Source organism: Anomaloglossus baeobatrachus, chromosome 11 (assembly GCF_048569485.1).
Source record: "Anomaloglossus baeobatrachus isolate aAnoBae1 chromosome 11, aAnoBae1.hap1, whole genome shotgun sequence".
NCBI lineage: Eukaryota > Metazoa > Chordata > Amphibia > Anura > Aromobatidae > Anomaloglossus > Anomaloglossus baeobatrachus.
This window is the reverse complement of record NC_134363.1, coordinates 37,931,222-37,948,022: the sequence shown is the minus strand read 5'-3', so window position 1 is coordinate 37,948,022 and position 16,801 is coordinate 37,931,222. Positions and strand designations below refer to the sequence as shown.

The 16,801-nt window shown below is 51.2% G+C and overlaps 1 protein-coding gene across 1 annotated transcript in view; it reads right to left on the bottom strand.

Moving 5' to 3' along the window:
- The window catches only part of BCL3 (BCL3 transcription coactivator), an 89,650-nt gene that overhangs the window by 28,134 nt on the left and 44,715 nt on the right, over positions 1-16,801 (bottom strand). The window lies entirely within an intron of this gene.

Here is a 16,801-nt window from a genome sequence, read left to right as displayed (position 1 = left end):
GGGATTAGCTACATGGTCCCACTTCCAGCTCTGAGAGAGGGTCACGAGCCACATTCAGGTCTAATGCCTGCTTTACACGCTTCAATAAATCTTTCAATCCGTCGTCGGGGTCAAGTTGTAAGTGACGCACATCCGGCATCGTTTGTGAGGTATTTGCGTGTGACACCTACGTGCAATCAAGATTGAACTAAAATACGGTGATCGCATACACGTCGTTTATTCCTCATACATTGGACGTTTTGTTGTATGAACCTAGTGAATTGTAACGTGTGACATCCCTCATACGATTTTGGTGTCTGAGGCTATGTGCGCAGGTGTGCGCTCTGCACCGCAGCTTAAAAAAGGTCCGCTTCAGAGCGCAGCTGAAAAGCTGCGTTCTGAAGCGCCTCACAATGTCTGTCATGCACTAATCTCTGTCAGTCGGTCACTATCTCTGTCCCTCTCTCTCTGTCCATGTCAGTCTATCCCCCTCTCTCATATACTCACCGATCCCCGATCCCCGGCTCTGCACGGCATTCACACTGCTCCGGCGGCTTTTACTGTTTTGAAAAAGCCGGCCGCCCATTAAACAATCTCGTATTCCCTGCTTTCCCCGCCCACCGGCGCCTATGATTGGTTACAGTGAGACACGCCCCCACGCTGAGTGACAGGTGTCACACTGCACCCAATCACAGCAGCCGGTGGGCGTGTCTACACTGTGTAGTGCAATAAATAATTAAATAATTTAAAAAAACGGCGTGCGGTCCCCCCCAATTTTAAAACCAGCCTAACAATATCAGCCAACAGCCGCCCAGAATTGCCGCATACATTAGATGCGGCAGTTCTGGGACTGTACCCGGCTCTTCCCGATTTGCCCTGGTGCGTTGGCAAATCGGGGTAATAAGGAGTTATTGGCAGCCCATAGCTGCCAATAAGTCCTAGATTAATCATGTCAGGCGTCTATGAGACACCCTCCATGATTAATCTGTAAATTACAGTAAATAAACACAAACACCCGAAAAAATCCTTTATTAGAAATAAAAAACACAAACATATACCCTGGTTCACCACTTTAATCAGCCCCAAAAAGCCCTCCTTGTCCGGCGTAATCCAGGATGCTCCAGCGTCGCTTCCACCGCTGCTGCATGGAGGTGACCGGAGCTGCAGAAGACACCGCCGCTCCGGTCACCTCCACACAGCAAATGACGACAGCCGGCGATCAGCTGAGCTGTCACTGAGGTTACCCGCTGTCACTGGATCCAGCGGTGGATGCAGCGGTGGCCGCGGGTAACCTCAGTGACAGCTCAGCTGATCGCGCTACTCACCTCAGTTGCTGCGTGGAGGTGAGAGGAGCAGCGGTGAGTAGCGCGATCAGCTGAGCGGTCACTGAGGTTACCCGCGGCCACCGCTGCATCCACCGCTGGATCCAGCCGCAGCATGACAATGAAGTCGGGTGAAGTTCACCCGAGTTCATTCTGACAGTGCGGCTCTGTCTGTGTCTGCTGTCATCTGCCATTCAGCTCTGCTACATGGCTGTCTGTGTCTGCTGTTAGCGGCCATGTAGCAGAGCTGAAAGAAAGCCATGGAACCCATAGGGTGGAGGGGCGACATGACTAGAGGGAAGGGAAGGAGTGATGGGGTTAATGGAAACAGGAATGGTTTGTTTATAAGGCAGAGTAAAGGGATTGGTGGGTAGGAGGAGTTCCCTGGAGGAAGAGGTGGGACAGTTGAGGGGTGTAAGTAAAGGACTTTGACTTACCCCCTCTCTCTTGACTTCCGGATATGGAACGATCTGACTGGAGAGGTTCCTATAAGGTGTCAGGACGTCACCTTCTATTTCTCCATGGAGGAGTGGGAGTATTTAGAAGGACACAAAGATCTGTACAAGGACGTCATGATGGAGGTTCCCCAGCCCCTCACATCACCAGACTTCCGGATATGGAACGATCCGGACGTGCGACAGGATGGCTGCTACCCGGGAGCAGCGGATTCATCATGGCAGTGCACGGGCCCCTGGCAGCGCGGTCCCACGTCTTGGCTGCTGGGGGTTAACCCGTTGGCACTTTCCCCTCGCTCCCCTGTCAGCTGCGGGCGGCGTCCCCCCTCCCTCATATCTCAGGTACTTGCCGTGTGCGGGGGGAGCGAGGAGGAGATGCGAGAGCCCCTTCGGGGACCCTCCGCGGTAGGACGTGGGCAGGGCAGTACTCAGCTGCTGCTCCGGCCGCGGGAGGAATCTCCGTCCGGGCCGCGGCAGCCGGGAGGGGGGCGTGGCTTGGCTGCGGCCTACTTCCGGTCCGAGCCGCGGCCTGGATTGCTGGATGCGGCGGCTCCCGGACGGGGAGAGCGCCCGGCGGTGACAGAGGCCAGCTTTACCCCTCGCGGAAGGCGGGGGGGGGCCGCGGAGCTGCAGCCAGTGGTGGGTCCGGCACCAGGGCAGGCGGGCCTGGGGCGACGGGTGCCCAGGAAGCGCCGGTGAGTGGGGGTGACAGCAGGGGCCCTGCAGTTCCTGCTTGGTCACCCAGATCAGGTTGCAGCTCCCGGCCGCGGCGGTCTCCCCCAGGAGGTGGAGGGCCCAGCGGACAGAGGCTTTCATGGGGCCCAGGAGGGCTGGATGCGGCGGCTCCTGGCCAGGAGAGCGCCCGGCGAGGACGGAGGCCAGCGTTACCCCCCCCCCCCGCGGGTGGAGGGGGGGGGGGGCGGGGGGCTGCAGCCAGCAAGGGGTCCGGCACCAGGGCAGGCGAGCATGGTGCGACGGATGCCCGGGAGGCGTCGGTACGTGGGGGTGACGGCGGGGGCCCTGCGGTCCCCGCCTGGTCACCCAGAGCAGGCGTGCAGCTCCCGGCAGCGGCGGTCTCCCCCAAGGGGGGGAGGGCCCGGCGGACGGATGCCTTCTGGGCCCAGGAGGGCAGGAGGCTGGCGGCTCTGGATGGGAGTCTGCTGGCAGCGGGTCGGGCCACAGGTACCCCCTGTCCTTGCAGGTAGCAAGGGGGGGGTCAGGCCAGAAGATAAGGCCCGCGGTGGCAGCCCGTAGGACGGGACGGTTTCCGGGGTTGTCGCCGCGGGACAGAAGATGGAGCTTGGAGGATGGTGCCCACGCGGCGTACCAGGAGGACGGCCGTGGTGGTGGCAGCGCTTCGGCGGCGTCTGCATTACATGAGCCAGAGGCGGTCGGCTCCAGCGAGGAGGAGGAGGAAGCAGCGACGGATGAATCAGACGTCCGGATGGCGTGATTTTTATTCCAGGATATGCCGGGTCGCGGTCGGGTGAGACGGCCGTGGATTTGGCAGGGCTGGGGGGGGGCGGCTGCGGACACGGCAGCGCCGAGTGGGTTGGTGTTTTGACCAGGTATGGGGTTTACTGAAGTGGTGTATACGGTTGTGGAGAGTGCGCATGCACCGCCGGCGGCATGGACGGGATCGGTGGTTAGTAGGCGCAGGTGCGGCAGGCAGAGTGAGGGCGCATGAGGCGGCAGAGGAGCATTTTCGGGCAGAGGCGGCAAGGGCTGTGACAGAGTGAGTGGTGAGGAACGAAGAGGGGGATGAGGTGGTGCGTCTGGCTGACAGTGGCCAAGTGTGAGAGGTATGGGTGCTTCAAAGGCCCGCTGGGGGGGCTCACTTGCTGGAGGATGTGAGGGATAAGATTTGAATGGGGAACGTGTAGCAATAGTTTCGCTGCTCCCCCGGGAACAGTTTCACCTGGATTAGGTTAAGCCAAGTGATTCCAGGAAGGATAAGTAGAGGGAGGGGAGCGCCGGTGGAGGCTCACCCTCGTACATTTGCAACGTGGCTGCGGGCATTTGCGTTTTTTGGCAAGGGTATCGGGGGAAGGAATTGGGTAATTGGTTCGGCATGGTTCGGTTATATGGATCCATTTGGGGTGGCTTGTTAGGTCATATGGCGGTTTAGTCTGGCTTCAGTACGCCGAGTAATTTCAGCAAGGGAAGGTGTTGCGTGCCAGTATGCGGTAGGATCATACGGGCACATCCTTATGGCTGCAGTGGATGGCGGCTCCTAGTCAGCCCCCCCCCTTTTTGGGGGGTAGTTGGCTGTTCGGGGTTTGGAACCCCGGCGACACGGACGATGAGGGTTTTTTGGGGGGAATATAAGGATGGGTGGTGCAGATTTGGCGCGGACGGTTGTCTTAAGCATAAGTGTTGGGTTGTGGTAAGGAACATAGTAATTCTGCGTCATTCTATTTATATTGGTGGATCTTTGCCTCCTTATTGGAAGTTTGCGCTGGGCTAGGGGACACCTGGTGGTTGTCAGTGGAAAGAGGGGTCAGGAAGTGGTGTTGGGCAGGATGGGTGGGCCATTCGGGGCCCTCCTTGTCACGATTGGGTTTCTCTGTTGGGGGGTAGTGCCGGAAATGAGCCGTATATAGATGTATATATTTCGGCTTGTTCAAAACGTATCTTATCTGGAGGAGTCATCGGTGTATGCCTGCTTGGCTCCAGAATTGTCGGCGGTTTATTATGTGTCGTTTGACAGAGGGTGGGATTTGGTAAAGGCGGTGAGCCGGGGAGCATTGATGGCAAAGGCGAATTTGGAGGTGGCATTTAGGTTGTTACTGGTCCACCCTGCTAGCTAGCAGTTCTGGTGCTGCGGTGGGGAGGGGAGTTATTATTATGTTGATCGGTGGGTGCTAATGGGTTGTTGTCCCATTTTATGTTCCTTTGGAGGCGGTTATTTCTTGGTGGAGTGGTTTCTGCGTGGTGTGTCCCAGCTTACACCTCTTATTCATTATAGGTTGATTCTCTTTACATCGGGTTGGCGGGTTGATGATTCGTTGGGGTTGATTGTTTTATTACAGATGGTGGTGGATACTCTTTTGGGCCTGTTGGCGCAGGCGAAGACTGAGGGTCGAACGCCAGTGATACGGTTTGTGGGGATAAAGTTTGATGTTATGGTCAGAGGGGTAGGATTCGTGGGTAATGGTGTGGTCCTATGGGCTGCGATAGAGGCAGTTAGGTCAGCTAAGACGGTGCGGTTTCAGGCGGTGCAGTCTTTGCAGGGGCGGTCGAACCACGGGTGCAGAGTTACGCCGCTGGGGTGCGTGTCTGCTGGATGGCTGGCGATGGCTGCGCCAAGGGTGCAGCCATCGGATCCTTTGTGTGTGGTCACGAGGGAGATCAATGATGATCTGATGGTGTAGGAGGTTTTTTCTTACGGCGATTTAGTGGCCGCGGATTGTGGCTGGGTAAGGTGCTACCTGATGGAACGTAGCTGCGGTACTCGGAGGCAGCGGGTCCAGTTGTTTTCTGGTTGGGCATTGTGGGGTAGCGCTTCCAATCGGTGGTAGTGGTCGGGTGGTGGAGGTTGGCAGTTTTTTCCAAGAGGAAGGTGTGCTGTCATTCTGGCTATCAGTTGGTGGAGAATTCGATTAATAGTTGGTTTGCTAATCCTGGGGCCAAGGGTGGCGTACTTGCGACAGTTGGTTTCTCAATTGGATGTGTTTTAAAAAAAAAAAAAAAAAAAAAATGTTATGCGTGGCGCAACCAGTACTGGGGTTCGCCAAGGGAATAGCAGCTGCTGTGTTTCCTTCCAGTTCTGCAGGTCTCGGGAGTTGAGGCCGGGTAGCAGACGAGGTGGGCACGGTGTGTCCGGAGGGCTTGTGGAGTCTGGTGTGGCTGTGTTGGGGAGCGGCTCGGTGCCCAGTGACTGAGGTTATTTGGGGCTGATATTCAGAAGTATGGGTGGCGCGGATAACGTTTGGGACAATGTGTGAGGAAGGCCCGGTGGAGTATTTGATGGTGGCGTTGGCAGTGGTGAGTAACGGTTTTCAGGCTGCTAGGCCGGCGTCCGCAGTGGAGCAGAGGGTGGCGGCTGTGGCTGTCTTGTTAAGGATTAGATGTGGAGAGATGTTTTCGCAGGATCTTAGGGCGCGGCAGGCCTTGAAGGGTTTGGTCGTAAGGGTGTGAGGGAGCGGGATACAAGGGTCCGTCTCCGTTGTTTTGTGGCAGCGTTTGGTGAGTGGTTTGTGGCGGCTATGTTCATCTGAGCACGAACGGGTTTTTGTTTCCCTTGTCCAAAACGGTTTGTGTTAGCCTTTTGGGGGGCTTTGAGATTGTGGGGTTGGTCAGCCCATCTACGGTCAAGAGCGGAGGTTGGATGTTGGAGGATGTGTCCGAGGTGGTGCAGTGGGTTGAGCGCCGGCTTTGTCGCTCACCGAATTAGATTAGGCGGGTGGTGAAGGTTGGTGTTGTTATACGCGGTCCCGGGTGCGGAATTATGTTGTGAGGGCGCCCAGGCTCATTATTGTGTCGCGTTTGTTAAGGTACCATTTTGTGGCAGTGCTGCAGACTTGATTGCAGGTGGCGGGGGTGGGCGCCCGGAATACTATGGGTCGTATTCCTTCTGGATTGGGCTGCCACGGAGGCCCCTCGGTGGGCTCAGAAAAGGGGTTGTGAGAAGTATTGGGAGGTGGGAGTCCTCTTGTTTCGGTGTTACGTTTGGCCTCAGTTGTTATCGGGTTAAGGCAATGGGGGCATTTGAGTCTTTTGGGAGTGGAATGGGTTGGCGTAACAGGTTGGTGTTATCTGTGGGTTTATAACCCCTGGGTTTTTGTGGTGAGGGTGTGCCTCATTTGGATATTTGGGCATTCGTTGGTTCTCGGGGCCTCGACGGTCTGAGGCTCGCCTGAATGTTGCCAGTTGGGTCTGGACGGGTCGATGGTACTGGTCCAGTAAATTGGAGGCAGCGATTTGGTATCTCGAGAAGTTATTTATGAATGTTTTAAAAAAAAAAAAAAAAATTGTTGGTTGTTGCATTGTGTAAGACATACCTGAGCTTAATCGTGGGGTAGTTTTGATAGTGTGACCAGGTTGGAATGGCGTGTGGCTCGTGCGATAGGCAGTATCAATCGAGCCTTATTGGGGGGGCGGCGCCAAAAGTTGGTGGCGCTGAACTGGTGGTTTTGGGGATGCGATGGGGGTGCATCTTCACGTGCTTGGTGCTGTTTTGTGGACGCTGGGATTGCGTGGAGGTGTGGTACAAGCTTTTGGTGTGTGGCGGGTCCAGGCCACGTAAGGAGTCACGTGCCCTGTCCTGTGGCGGGGGGTAGGTCTGGTCCAGAGGCGGTTGAAGGCAATGGTAACTGGACAGAGAGACACCATCTTGGTATGGTGGCTCCAGGTTCCGGGATGTTGCAGGCACGGGGTTCTGCAAAGTTGGGGGGTTAATCCGTAGGTGATTAATACCTCATCTCTGGGTCGGTGTGTTGCGGCCAGGGATACTGGGGTGAGAAGTGGTTCCTGGACTGGGCCTACTCAGGGTTGTATATTTACTGTATTGGTTACTGTGTTACCTATTGTTATTTGTTGGGGTCGCCCGTTGGACGGCGCCCCCTTGTGTTAGTATGTAAATAATAGGTAATAAAGGCTGCTGTGGCCAATTTTAAACCAAGTCACATGCAGTTCGTGTATTATTTACAGATGGTATTGGTGGGTAACACACATACAGCACGACTGGAGAATCCTTCCTCAATGGTCAAGAAAGCCATGGAACCCATAGGGTGGAGGGGCGACATGACTAGAGGGAAGGGAAGGAGTGATGGGGTTAATGGAAACAGGAATGGTTTGTTTATAAGGCAGAGTAAAGGGATTGGTGGGTAGGAGGAGTTCCCTGGAGGAAGAGGTGGGACAGTTGAGGGGTGTAAGTAAAGGACTTTGACTTACCCCCTCTCTCTTGACTTCCGGATATGGAACGATCCCCGCCCACCCTCCCTTGTGTTTAATGCCGAGGGGAATTTGGTCTGGGTTGTTTCTTTGTCACAGCAGCGGGGGGTAGGTCTGGTCCAGAGGCGGTTGAAGGCAATGGTAACTGGACAGAGAGACACCATCTTGGTATGGTGGCTCCAGGTTCCGGGATGTTGCAGGCACGGGGTTCTGCAAAGTTGGGGGGTTAATCCGTAGGTGATTAATACCTCATCTCTGGGTCGGTGTGTTGCGGCCAGGGATACTGGGGTGAGAAGTGGTTCCTGGACTGGGCCTACTCAGGGTTGTATATTTACTGTATTGGTTACTGTGTTACCTATTGTTATTTGTTGGGGTCGCCCGTTGGACGGCGCCCCCTTGTGTTAGTATGTAAATAATAGGTAATAAAGGCTGCTGTGGCCAATTTTAAACCAAGTCACATGCAGTTCGTGTATTATTTACAGATGGTATTGGTGGGTAACACACATACAGCACGACTGGAGAATCCTTCCTCAATGGTCATGGCAGATGACATAGTAAAAACGCATCCCTACACATTACACACGCTTGGCAAGTCAATAAATAAAAAAAAAAAAAAGGGTGTCCAATGCATACGTCACAGAACACATGATCTAAAGGATCGCACACAAAATTGATCAATTTAACATAGACTACTAACGCACGTGTGACAGCAAATGAACGACCTACGTGTGATCTCATAAGATCCCGTATGCAACCTGGGCGTGTCACATCGCATACGAGATCGCATACCTAATTGTAAGGTGTAAAGCTGGCTTAAGAGAGGGTCACAAGCCACAATCAGCTCTGAGAGAGGGTCGCGAGTCACATCCAGCTCCGAGAGGGTCGCGAGTCACATCCAGCTCCGAGAGGGTCGCGAGTCACATCCAGCTTTGACAGAAGGCCACGAGCCACATTCAGCTCTGAGAGAAGGCCACAAGCCACATTCAGCTCTGAGAGAGGGTTGCAAACCACATTCATCTCAGAGTTTTTCCACAAAAATCACCACATCAAGGCAGTATATAAATATTAGGGGGTTTCTCCCTCCATTCAGATCTGCTCTCCTGTGTGGGGCTACTCACAAATGTCTCCACTTGGAGACCTGCTCCTCATAGCTATTTGCAAGCCCTGGTGCAAATGCACCTAGCTGGCAGACAGCTGTGAGCCACATATCATGGGCCCGTAGGCCATATGTGGCTCATGAGCCATAGTTTTTGTGTAATGCAGGGGTCCACAACCTAACTTCTTTTGTCCAACTACATACTTTATATTTATATACACACACATAGCACTACAAGCTCTCCCTCTGACACAAACCAATTTCACAAAGACACCTCATGTCTTCTCTATACACCAACATTTAAAAATTCTGTAGTACTTAACATTTTCTAGGATTTAGTGTTTCAAAGTTAAAATATTAAAAGAGAACATTTTCTGAGAGCTTTTGTGACACTTGCCTGACCTCTTACATTTCAATGAATTTAACTGCAACCTTTTCATAGCTTATAGACAGGAGTAGAACGATTGTGGTTGCGATCGTGACCGGGCCTGGGCATTCAGGGGGCCGAGGACTGTTATAAATATAAAGGAAGGGCCACGGGAACTCACTTTATGACTCAAAATTAAATGGAGTAACCCATAATGACCATTAGATATGCACAAATTAATTCACAGGAGTCGGGACCAGTGGTCATGTGAGTATTCCGTGGCCTCCAGACAGGAGCCTTGCGAAAGACCACTATCTATGGCCTCCAGACTGGAGCCCTATGAAGCGCCTCCTGCCGGTGGAGTTCCTCATTGAGTGTGATGTCATGGGGTGGTGGGATGCCCTCCTACCTGTGGAGTTCCTCATTGAGTGTGATGTCATGGGGTGGTGAGATGCCCTCCTACCTGTGGAGTTCCTCATTGAGTGTGATGTCATGGTGTGGCGAGATGCCCTCCTACCTGTGGAGTTCCTCATTGAGTGTGATGTCATGGTGTGGCGGAATGCCCTCCTACCTGTGGAGTTCCTCATTGAGTGTGATGTCATGGGGTGGCGGAATGCCCTCCTACCTGGGGAGTTCCTCATTGAATGGGATGTCATGGTGTGGCGGGATGCCCTCCTACCAGTGGAGTTCCTCATTGAGTGTGATGTCATGGTGTGGCGGGATGCCCTCCTACCAGTGGAGTTCCTCATTGAGTGTGATGTCATGGTGTGGCAGGATGCCCTCCTACCAGTGGAGTTCCTCATTGTGTGTGATGTCATGGTGTGGCGGGATGCCCTCCTACCAGTGGAGTTCCTCATTGTGTGTGATGTCATGGTGTGGCGGGATGCCCTCCTACCAGTGGAGTTCCTCATTGAGTGTGATGTCATGGTGTGGCGGGATGCATACCAGGCCGGCTAATAGAAAAATGAGCCGGGACTGCACAGTTCGGAGGTGGGTCACAGGGATCCCGTCTGGAGGCCAAATCAATTTGCTCATCGGAATGGCTGCCATGTGATAACATATTTAACAACCGGCCGGGGAAGGGGGGTTCAGAATTCAGAATAGGGGGAAAGATTTAAGACGTGAAGGAGGTCTTAGTCTACGATGTGGTATCTCCTTTAAAAAAAACTATGGTCTACGTAATGCCTCAGTCTTCTATCTCGTTTAGATGGAAAAGTTTACCTGCAGTCCCATGTAAAACTACAGATGTGCTGTCATGACAAACTTAGCTGTGCTGCATCTGTTCCCGCAAACCGGATTTGAGCTCTAAAGTCACGCCGTGCGAGCTCTACCGCTATGACTGTTTTTGTTGTGCTCGTCGTCCTGCAGCCGCGTCTCTTATGTGGTATCACTGGTTCTCACCCGTACGCTGCGGAAGGAGGAAATGGAGATAAACAGCAAAGGGGGAACCCCAGGGTCACGTGACTTCCAGAAAGAGCCAGGAGCGCTGAACTAATTATAAAGCGCACGTCTGCCAAATCTGATGCCACGGACAAGGATAGGGTTAACTCTGCAGAATTAGATGGAGCAAGAAGTAATAATATCGCATATTAGTCATTCATTAAGTCATGGCATGTTAACCCCTTCATAATCAGACTGTTTTTTTTTTACTTAAATAGCCAGATTTTTTTTTTTAGAATTTTTTTTTTTACTTTTTTTTTTTAGCAAAATGTTTGCTTTTTTGTGACAAATAGGGTTGTTTGTTTTTTTTTTATTCTTTTTTTTTCTCGTAGAAATGTTTTTTTTCTTCTTTTCGTTTATAATTTAACTAAAGCGGTTACTTTCTCCTTTATGCTTGAGTTCACACTTTTGCAGATTTGTTACGGATTTTAATTGCATTTTTATAAACCGAAATCCGCCCGTATTTTCTATGCTTTTTCATGATTTTTTTTTAATTTTCTTTTGAAATTGAATTGAGAAAAAACTGGATCAAAAAGGAGCGTTTTTTGTTTTCTAAAACAGATGTTGACAGGTTGCAGATTTTAAAAACGCAATAAAATCAAATTTCGCTGAAAATTCTGCTCCTCTAAAAAAAATATTAAGTAATGAAATAAATAAATGCTGCAGGCGGATGATATTGAAGGTACTGAGCACCCGAGCATGGTAGTGCCCGCTCATCACTAGTTACCAGTACTGAGCACCTGAGCATGGTAGTGCTCGCTCATCACTAGTTACGAGTACTGAGCACCTGAGCATGGTAGTGCCCGCTCATCACTAGTTACCAGTACTGAGCACCTGAGCATGGTAGTGTCCGCTCATCACTAGTTACCAGTACTGAGCACCTGAGCATGGTAGTGCCCGCTCATCACTAGTTACCAGTACTGAGCACCCGAGCATGGTAGTGCTCGCTCATCACTAGTTACGAGTACTGAGCACCCGAGCATGGTAGTGCCCGCTCATCACTAGTTACAAGTACTGCGCACCTGAGTATGGTAGTGCCCGCTCATCACTAGTTACCAGTACTGCGCACCCGAGCATGGTAGTGCCCGCTCATCACTAGTTACCAGTACTGAGCACCCGAGCATGGTAGTGCCCGCTCATCACTAGTTACCAGTACTGCGCACCTGAGTATGGTAGTGCCCGCTCATCACTAGTTACCAGTACTGCGCACCTGAGCATGGTAGTGCCCGCTCATCACTAGTTACGAGTACTGAGCACCTGAGCATGGTAGTGCCCGCTCATCACTAGTTACGAGTACTGAGCACCCGAGCATGGTAGTGCCCGCTCATCACTAGTTACCAGTACTGAGCACCTGAGCATGGTAGTGCCCGCTCATCACTAGTTACGAGTACTGAGCACCCGAGCATGGTAGTGCCCGCTCATCACTAGTTACGAGTACTGAGCACCTGAGCATGGTAGTGCCCGCTCATCACTAGTTACAAGTACTGAGCACCCGAGCATGGTAGTGCCCGCTCATCACTAGTTACCAGTACTGAGCACCCGAGCATGGTAGTGCCCGCTCATCACTAGTTACGAGTACTGAGCACCCGAGCATGGTAGTGCCCGCTCATCACTAGTTACCAGTACTGAGCACCTGAGCATGGTAGTGCCCGCTCATCACTAGTTACTAGTACTGAGCACCCGAGCATGGTAGTGTACGCTCATCACTAGTTACGAGTACCTAGCACCCGAGCATGGTAGTGCCCGTTCATCACTAGTTACCAGTACTGAGCACCCGAGCATGGTAGTGTACGCTCATCACTAGTTACCAGTACTGAGCACCCGAGCATGGTAGTGCCCGCTCATCACTAGTTACCAGTACCGAGCATGGTAGTGTACGCTCATCACTAGTTACGAGTACTGAGCACCTGAGCATGGTAGTGCCCGCTCATCACTAGTTACCAGTACTGAGCACCCGAGCATGGTAGTGCCCGCTCATCACTAGTTACCAGTACAGAGCACCCGAGCATGGTAGTGCCCGCTCATCACTAGTTACCAGTACTGAGCACCCGAGCATGGTAGTGCCCACTCATCAATAGTTACGAGTACTGAGCACCCGAGCATGGTAGTGCCCGCTCATCACTAGTTACGAGTACTGAGCACCCGAGCATGGTAGTGCCCGCTCATCACTAGTTACGAGTACTGAGCACCTGAGCATGGTAGTGCCCGCTCATCACTAGTTACCAGTACTGAGCACCCGAGCATGGTAGTGCCCGCTCATCACTAGTTACGAGTACTGAGCACCTGAGCATGGTAGTGCCCGCTCATCACTAGTTACGAGTACTGAGCACCCGAGCATGGTAGTGCCCGCTCATCACTAGTTACGAGTACTGAGCACCTGAGCATGGTAGTGCCCGCTCATCACTAGTTACGAGTACTGAGCACCTGAGCATGGTAGTGCCTGCTCATCACTAGTTACCAGTACTGAGCACCCGAGCATGGTAGTGCCCGCTCATCACTAGTTACGAGTACTGAGCACCCGAGCATGGTAGTGCCCGCTCATCACTAGGTACCAGTACTGAGCACCCGAGCATGGTAGTGCTCACTCATCACTAGTTACGAGTACTGAGCACCTGAGCATGGTAGTGCCCGCTCATCACTAGTTACGAGTACTGAGCACCCGAGCATGGTAGTGCCTGCTCATCACTAGGTACCAGTACTGAGCACCCGAGCATGGTAGTGCTCACTCATCACTAGTTACGAGTACTGAGCACCTGAGCATGGTAGTGCCCGCTCATCACTAGTTACGAGTACTGAGCACCCGAGCATGGTAGTGCCCGCTCATCACTAGGTACCAGTACTGAGCACCCGAGCATGGTAGTGCTCACTCATCACTAGTTACCAGTACTGAGCACCTGAGCATGGTAGTGCTCACTCATCACTAGTTACCAGTACTGAGCACCCGAGCATGGTAGTGCTCACTCATCACTAGGTACCAGTACTGAGCACCCGAGCATGGTAGTGCTCACTCATCACTAGTTACGAGTACTGAGCACCCGAGCATGGTAGTGCTCGCTCATCACTAGTTACGAGTACTGAGCACCCGAGCATGGTAGTGCCCCCTCATCACTAGTTACGAGTACAGAGCACCCGAGCATGGTAGTGCCCGCTCATCACTAGTTACGAGTACTGAGCACCCGAGCATGGTAGTGCCCGCTCATAACTAGGTACCAGTACTGAGCACCCGAGCATGGTAGTGCCCACTCATCACTAGTTACGAGTACTGAGCACCTGAGCATGGTAGTGCCCGCTCATCACTAGTTACGAGTACTGAGCACCTGAGCATGGTAGTGCTCGCTCATCACTACATTTAAAAGGAGGGGACAATGCTATTATAGTTTATAAGTACAATTGCAGGCACAATAGCTTCTACAAATCTTTTACAGTGCCACCATACACAGCAGAACATGGAGTGGTTGGTGTCCTGGTGGTTGTGAGCCAAAGTACAGTGGTTATATTGATGTCCCAAACCATCTAGGAACCCTCAAACAAAAAAGAAAACTAATTACTTAAAATATCCAATTAGGACATTTTAGTTGATGATAGCATCCCCCAATGAAGAATTTTATCTATTAAGAAGGTTGTTCAGGATTTTTTTTTATTGATGGCCTACCCATAGGATGGTCATCAGTGTTTGATCGACGAGGGATTCCTGGTGCCGATGACAGCCACAACTCTTCAGCTGCAGAGCTGAAAAGCCCAACTCCATCTACGAAACCGTGTCCACAGACGGGTACTGCACATCCGAGCTAATTGACTCAAATATGAGGTGGATGTGCAGCAATAGAAGAGTTCTGGCCACCATCGACACTCGGGGCAGTTGATCGGTGGGGATGGTGCATATCGCATCCCCATCAATCAGAGACTCATAACCTATCCTAAGGATTACACATCCATGTTAAGCTCCTAGACAACTCCTTTCATTGAAAAAAACAGCGGTTACCTAGAGGAGCTATGGAGGACCCAACACGTCCATGAATTACACTGATCTGAATGAGATCACTGCAATGCCCTGTTTGCCCTGTGGAGGTGCTGCAGGAAAAGTAAACACTTGCTGCATGATTCCCTCCACAGATCACAGCTGAACGCAGGGTGCACCAGCAGCAAAACACACTGTGATCATCTCGTTACTGGAAGGACATCCTCAGAAGCAGAGAATGTCCGAAGACGACAATGAAGTCAACATTTCTCGAGAACGCTTGGATGTCTCGTCTACTATGGTTATCCTCCTCTAATCAGATGAGCCATGATGATTGGCACTATGGACCATAAATATTACAATGAAAGGCTTATTCCGTGAGGTCATATGTGTTACAGAGAGCCATCCTATCGGATAACACACACCGTCAATTCTTCTGGCGGCAGCACCATAGACATGCCGTATAACTGATAACTGGGGGTTTCCTGTCCTTTAATTCACTGTTGACTTCTGAGATCAAATCAGACTTGATAGTAGAATTTATCATAAGAGCTATTAAATCATTTTAAAAATTCCCCCAAAATTTTGATCAATTTTGAACAGTCTTTTGACCAATTTTCACATATCCTATTAGGTAATTCTGTTCAAAGGTCTGGGGTTCATCATTCAGGTCCTTTATCTATAAGTCTGAACATCTTGACCCTTACTGAAAACAAATGGGAGATGTGTAATGCTTTATATATATAAATATTTTCTTTGCAGTGACGATGCACAATTCTCCTTGGATTACTGCTAATCACTGGAGTTTCTGGCAGCTGGATACTATGTGATCAGTCTCTTCAAACAAAAAGTAGTAGTGGAAATCCAACAGCCCTTTTTTCATACATTTTCGGTGATATATCAAGGATGTGTCACGATTGACAGACAGGCCTGTGGTGTCCGGTTGTAGAAGGTCGCAGCATTTTGTTGCTCAAACTGCTCCCTGACATTCTCTTCTCTGCTTGGGGTTAATCCCTTCCCCTTTAGGACCCCCCTGTGATTTCCTTATCTTTCAGCTATTAATCATCAGTACTTGAATTATTGTCCTTAAATACTCTCATTTCCTCTTGATCTTGCTGGTGAAAGAGTTAAAAATCTATACAGTCCTTTGATGCAAGCAGTCAACTTGTATAAATCTAAAGAAATGTTGTTGTTGCTGTACCTCTCCCTGAGTCATCCTGGAGATAAGTTGTTCATGTGATTTCCCCTGTTTGTGCTCCATGTGTCTTCTTTAGAGCTTAGTGGGGTTGACTAAGCGCTCATCCCATCCATTCCCTACCTAGGGCCCAGTTCTAGGGTCACTCAAGGTCAGGTATCCTGCCTAGTGCATAGGTGTGATACTTATCTAGGATGGTGATGGAAACCAGGAGCCTGTGGAAGGTTTAGTCAGGGGTCACCATCTCCCCCTACCCTAGACACTGGGTTTCCCTGTTGCAATATATGTGGTACTTCCCTATACCTAGCATGAATTGGACCAAAAAAAAGGACTCTGAAGCTCTTCTTGCAGATCATGTACTGTACATATCCACTAATTTCATCCCAACTGTCATGATCTGTGTCAGGCTTAGATACAGCTGAGCCATTATATGTATCTCTCCCCAGGGGTATAGGCTATGGAAGGGTCTTCCTCCAACCTGCCTAGTTCGGTGAGCAGGACGTTATATCTTTGTGCTGCCATTACTGGAATGCCAGTAATAGTTTCTGCTGTGCAGAACATGAGTCTGGCTCCAGTCAGTGTTCCCTGATCCGTCCGACCTCCCAGCTACCATACTGATCTGTGCCCTTCCCATACTGCCTGTCTGTCTTTTATCCCCTTGACTTCCCGGTCCCATCCCGTGACTCTCCCATCCTGTGCCTCTTCTGTTCCTGCATCTCCCTGTACCGTCTGTTTGCCCAGCCTCTCCTGACTTCCCGATCCTGTACCTATGTGTTACTCTCATCTCTCAGCCTTTGACCTTGCTTTGTTTGTATTTGACTTTGGCTCTGCTTCTCCCTCCTGACTTTGGCGTTACCTCCTGGTTTCCGACCTTCGGATAGCACCTGACCACGATTTGCATCTACCCCTGGTTTCTACTTGACATCCTGGTACGTGACACCAACGTTTGCTGTTACCATTGAACACACAGGACATATCATCATTAAGAGATTACTTGTGAATAACCCTATGAGAAATAGACCCTTGTGGTAAGTATTTGGCTCCAAAGTCGCCTCCAAATAAATGACTACTGTTGAATCACAGCCTTGGGCTCA